The 6110-nt window shown below is 34.4% G+C and overlaps 1 protein-coding gene across 2 annotated transcripts in view; it reads left to right on the top strand.

Annotated features, from left to right (window-relative positions):
* The window catches only part of Snx2 (sorting nexin 2), a 61421-nt gene extending 55750 nt beyond the window's left edge, over window positions 1-5671 (top strand). Inside the window, exon 15 of one of the 2 annotated variants that reach the window (XM_087180515.1) lies at window positions 5653-5671. The gene's annotated coding sequence lies outside the window, so the exon portion shown is untranslated. Of the gene's footprint in view, window positions 1-1040; window positions 3325-5652 lie in introns of those variants that run through there. The other variant, XM_087180514.1, reaches the window with a different exon arrangement.
* Window positions 5672-6110: the final 439 nt, after the last annotated feature.

The following is a 6110-nucleotide window of genomic DNA, read 5'->3' on the forward strand; positions in this document are numbered from 1 at the left end:
GTGTGTGTGTGTGTGTGTGTGTGTGTGTGTGTGTACACCCAAATAATTCTCATAAGGTTTTTTGCCTGGTTTGGTTTTGACACAGGAGCTCACTGTGTAGTTCATGCAGGCCTTGAACTCATATTTATGTATCCTAGGCTAGCCTCGAATTCCCGACCATCTTCTGGCCTCAGCATCTCAGTGCTGGGAATAGAAGTATATGCCACCATGCATGGCCAACTAAGAAATTATCTTAAACATAACTTTAGTTTATACTTAAATAATCCTGCAGCTAATATTTTCCAGTCCCTTTTTTTCTTTATTGTTCAATATTTTGTTTTCTTTTATTTCATTCCTCTTGGCTAACAATAACAAAAATGCAAATATCCTATGTATTAGGTGATGCTACTACATCATGTTGGAAAAGGACCTCATAATTCCATTTTTTAAGCAAATTTTAAAAAATATTCGGTAACAATATTTTCTGTGTATAGTTTTGCATAAGTCAAAAAATATTCAGCCGGACATGGTGGCACACACCTGTGATCCCAGCACGAGGCTGAGGCACGAGGATTGCTGTGAGTTCAAGGCCAGCCTGGGATACATAGTGAGTCCAAGTCAGCCTGAATTACATAGTGAGACCCTGTCTCAAAAATAAAAAACCTATTATAGGTATTAAAGGTATTATATTTCTTAATAGCCAAGAGTTATTAATGTTTTAAATAATTTATATATGAATGGTCTTCAGGTAGGGAAGTAATGATTTCTTTGAGAACCAGACATTCTCCATAAATATCTTCAATTATTTTGTTACTTTTTTTTGAACCAGGAATCAAACTCAGGACCTTGTGCTTGCAAGGCAGTCGGCAGAACCACTGAGCTAAATCCCCAGCCCCTTCAATTATTTTGTTAATTTAAAAAAGAACCAGACATTAGTAAATGCTAGTCATTTTTTGATATTTATGTAAAATTTTATATAGAATTTTAAAATTGTTATAGGATATGTGCATTAAAATGACAAAGTTAATGAGAATATATTTTATTTTTATTATCATCCACAGCTGATAAAATACTGGGAGGCTTTCCTACCTGAAGCCAAAGCCATTGCCTAGCAATAAGATTGTTCCACTTAAGAAGACATTGGATGTTGCTCCAGTTATCCTGAACTCCACAATGAACTCATTTAAAACCATCCAAATAAACCACTATATATTTTATGAATTACATGTGGTTTTTTACATATAAATAAATATATATACACACGCACACACTCTGACATTTTATTACTGCTGCATGTCCTGTCTTTGAATTAAGTGGACTGTGGCATGACATTCTGCAATACTTTGCTGAATTGAACACTATTGTGTCTTAAATACTTGCACTAAAATGTGCACTGCAAGGCCAGAAAATTTTACAATATTTTTTCTTTATGTTCTGTAGTATGTTTACCTTCTTAATGAAATGAATTATCAATGCATTATTAATGTTCACTTTTACATTCCTGTACAGAAATTATGATTTTGTGATTATAGTAATAAAATGATATTCCTTGTGAAGTATTAGTTATAAATTATTTGAGTATGTAAACATATTAGGAATATTTTTAATAAGAAACTTTTCTAAATATATATTTGATACTGATTCCTTAAGTTTTCTTTTTCTTAAGTATTTTAATTGACAAAAAGATGAACTCATATGTCATAAAATGACTGAAACTTATAAGTTTACTTATGAAAACATAAAGAACATCTCTTACTGCCTTAAGAAAACAGTAATTGTCTTTGCCTGTCTCAATCTGCCCATTTTAAGTACTCTAAGAATTAGGAAGAAATTTGCTCATGTGTTTGTTAAAAATTCAATGGATTTTTCAAATTTTCTATTGTTATCTTCAAAATCCAAGACTTTGCGTGTGTTTAATTTACTCCTTTTTAAAAAATTTTAAAAGTAAATCACCTGTTACATACAGTCACAGCTGACACACAGTGGTAACATGCTAAAATAGAACATGATTTGATGAATAACCAAGGACAGCACAAATTTGAAGTAAAATGAAATTTCCTTTGTCTTTGGCAGCCTTTCTCCCTCCCCCCTTTTACTTTGAGACAGGGTCTAGCTATGTAGTTTATGCTGGCCTTGAACACACAGCAATCCTCCTGCCTCAGCATCCCTAGTGCTGGGATAACAGGTGTGTACCACCACACTTGGCTCTTCCCCTTTTTGTATTATGTTTGGGTTGCTGTATCTAGTCCTTCGTGTTGTTGAAAATTTGGTAGAGTCATAGTTACTTTCTTTCTTTTTTTAAGTATTGTTAAAAACATTCCTTTTTGCTGGGTGTGGTGGCACATGCCTATACTGCCAGCTGGATCACTTGAGCCCAGGAGTTTGGGACCATCTTGGGGTAGGGATTTAGCTCAGTGGTTCCATGCCTGCCTTGCAAGTGCAAAGGCCTGAGTTTGAACCCTGGTACCAAAAAAAAATCCCATCTCAAAACAAACAGGCAAAATCACACCCCTTTTCTTGGACTTAATGACCACATCTCCCTTCCAGAGGAGTAAGATACAGTGTGACTCCCCTCTAATGCTTTACTGGGCACAATTGACATATCACAGCATTCTTAGTAATTTTAATTAAAATGTTAAGACTGCTATAAAACATAGTCCTAGAACCCAGAAGGGTGCCTGATACATAGTAAGTTAATAATTAAGACTTGAGTAAGAAAAAAAATCTCAAGATGTAAAATATTGTATGAAACTGAAACAAATAGTACCATCTTATTGTTTCTGGTAGAAATAAATACTTTTGAGAAATAAGTAATAGTAATACAAAGCAGAGGCTGCCTTGTTGCTCCATTAAATATTGAGCAAGCCAGGCATGCCTGTAGTCCTAGCACTTGGGAGGTTGAGGCAGGAAGATCATTGCAAGTTCGAGGCCAGCCTGTGCTACCTGGTGAAACTCTGTCTCAAAAAAACAAAAACAAAACATAAATTGCAAAAAACAGGCTTATCAAGAATGGCAACTCACTGGAATGATGTCCTAGTTTTGTACATTTTACATATGGTGTAATTGTTCAAGCCAGAATCTCCCATTCAGCTATGGTATATTCACTAGTCTATTCCGCAGGTACCTGAGTGGAAAATACTTTGTCTTGATGAAGCTAAGGAAAGTAACCGGTCCAGACTTCATTTCTCTGGCTCACATTTATAAAGTATGAGTTGGAGATTTTAAGTAAATCATGCACCTGTGGTATCTACCAACATTCTGACAGGATTTAATGTTTTTAACTCCACTATGTTCATGTTTCTAAAATGCTTTCATTCCAAATAAAAGTTAATAATCTTAATTTTACAGATCTGAATTTAAGTATTTTTTTAATCTGATAAAGACAGCATAATATAGTGGAACAATCTGAACTTGGGATCATTCTGCCTTCAGTCTTGCTTCTATCAGTAGCTATATGATCTTGAATAGATCACATACATCCTGTCTGTAAAACAGTTGCATAAAACTGATTCTTGAAGTGCCTCTCTACCTGAAATATCAGTAAGGTCAAACAAGAACTAAAGGAAAATAAATACTTAAAATATGATTTCTAACATAAAAGTACATTTACTTGATTTCAGTTTTTTACTGGACTACTTTGAACTATTTAGTTTGTTTTATATATACTTATACTAATCTTATGCTATCTCAATTTCTTTATTCCTAAAACTTTATTACCCAGATCTAGTAAAATTTTCTTAGTTCTTTGTATGAATTGTTTAGTGGCTTTTAAATGTAAAATACATAAGCCTCAATATAATCAGCTTTCTTTAAAAGGAGTCAGATGAACAGACTAAGAAAAATAATATTCCTTTAAAAACTTACTAATTGTAATATCTAAAGGAATTATAAAGACTTCCCATATGGAATGTGAGGGAGCTAAGTGGTGACAACACCCCCCCCCCTTTTATGTCCCGGCTCCCTCCCTGGGCAGTGGAGTCATGCAGAGCAGAAAGTTGGTGATATCGCTTGTGAGCAGTGTCTTGCTCAGCTGAAGGAGGGGTTGCTGGTGTGAGGAGGGAAAACAGCCGCTTACTGATTGTTCAGTTACTGGCTTAGAAACCAGAGACATTTCGGTTTCATATTCACTAGTCAAGAAATGTATGTAGAATCACCATTGTTTTTGTTACATAAAATTCAGAGTAAAATCATTTCTAGCCCTAACAGTGAAGGATATGATGTAAAAAGTGAAGGTAGGTAATTGGCATGGCCAGGCATGGAAATAACAAGAAAAGGGAATGGCAACAGAAGAAACGTAATTGTTAGCCTACCTTTGTGCTCAGGGCCATGAAGAAAGGTCATGTAATATGGAGATGAAGCCCTTGGGATTCAGAGCAATTGAAATGTAATGTGAAGTACACACACAGTTTTTTATATAGCCAAATTTTAAAAAGTAAAAACAAATGAAATTAACATTTAACCTAGTAGGTTCAAAATACTATTTTAAAACATACTGTTTTAACATGTAATGCTGTATTTTAATACTGTTGAAATATTTGGTACTTTTTAATTAAATCTTTGACATTTGCTCCATATTTTACACTTTCATCATTTCCACACTGTCCACATAAAAAAAGATTGTTGCCCTGTTATATTGGACAGCACAAGTTTAGGCAATGCTTATAGAAATAAAAATGGAAAGTCCCAATAGCTAATTTGTTTACCACCCACAGAACCCAATGAAGACATTGAACGTGAAAAACGACTCCTGTTGCTTTCAAGTCCAGAACAGTTTAGGTTGCTAAACTTTGTGTCTGTTTTTGTAAGAGTACTCATAGCCAGGGATTTAGCTCAGTGGTGCTGGCCCCTGCCTCGAAAGTGCAAGGTCCCTAGTTCGAGCCCTGGTACCAAAAAAAATGTACTCAAATATCTACTATTAATAAATTGTAACATTACTACCAGAAGGAAATTTACAGACTCTACTGTAGTACAGCCTCATTTTTCAGATAAGCAGGGGCAGAGCTTAGATCATGATGGAACCGATTTTTTCTGCTTAAATCTATCTGTTCTAGTTATGTAGAATTCTGAATCTGTGGGACACAGGGAATCTATTCAAACTTGCTTCAGAATCTAAAGTATAAAAGGTTGTAGAAAGCAGGGAAGTTATGGCTTGCTGTCTTTTTTAGTGCACGTGAAATTTTAAGATGCTCATTTTCCTTTCTTGTATCACATTTTTAAAAGTTCTCTATAGAATATTTAACAGTTTTTAAATCTGGGTAAAATGGAAACTTTACAATTAGAATCAAAGTGAAGCTACTCTAATACGTAGAAAATTTTAAAGGCTAGTTAATGGGTTAAATTATTCAAAAGGAGTACTTTGAGGGCAAAAAGGCTTATTTTAAAATTATATGTGTAACTGCTTAATAAAAGTTAAATTCAGACAGAATTTAACAAAACCTTCTTACTGCTTCCATAGTCAAATCTCAAGTTATCTTGATTTTAACCTATATTTTATTTTCTAGATCTTCACTTGAACTTATACGTGTATACAGTGTGTATATGTATACTTATATGTTTAAGTGCATGTATGCCAGCAGGCTTTTTTAAAGATTCTAAATTTTAGTTTTAAAGGTTTGCCAGTCTCCTGTAACTGAAACAAAGCCAAATGCTTATACTTTCAATTACATTCCTTAGGTATCCCAACAAGATCACCTCGAGTTAATTGTATTTCTGAGATACCCACCGGCTTCTACTGTAAGCATCAAGATCTTGGGACATTATCAGAATAATCTTAAATCTTCTGTGAAATACTATAATGTCTGTCTCTACTTTGCCAGTTGTACTACTGCCATGCTGGTAAATTAATCTTCCTGAAGAACTCTTGTTACAGCATTATATTCAGGAACCTTCAGTGGACTCCCTACAAATCTATCAGTAAGGTCCAGACCCTAACTGTTTCTATTTTCTACCTTCACTCACCTTTTGCTTTTATCATGAAACCTCTGTCCTGTGAGCATGCTTTATCCAGTCCTGGTTTACTGGTTTGTTAATGAGACCCCTTGAATTATCATTACCATTGTTACTTCTCCCTTGTAACAGCAATTGTTTAAATCTTACCCATCCCTTAAACTTTAAGGCCAAACATAAAGTCT

This window comes from Heterocephalus glaber, unplaced genomic scaffold (genome assembly GCF_053883595.1).
Source record: "Heterocephalus glaber isolate CG9 unplaced genomic scaffold, H.glaber_assembly_v1.0 deba00001463, whole genome shotgun sequence".
Lineage (NCBI taxonomy): Eukaryota > Metazoa > Chordata > Mammalia > Rodentia > Bathyergidae > Heterocephalus > Heterocephalus glaber.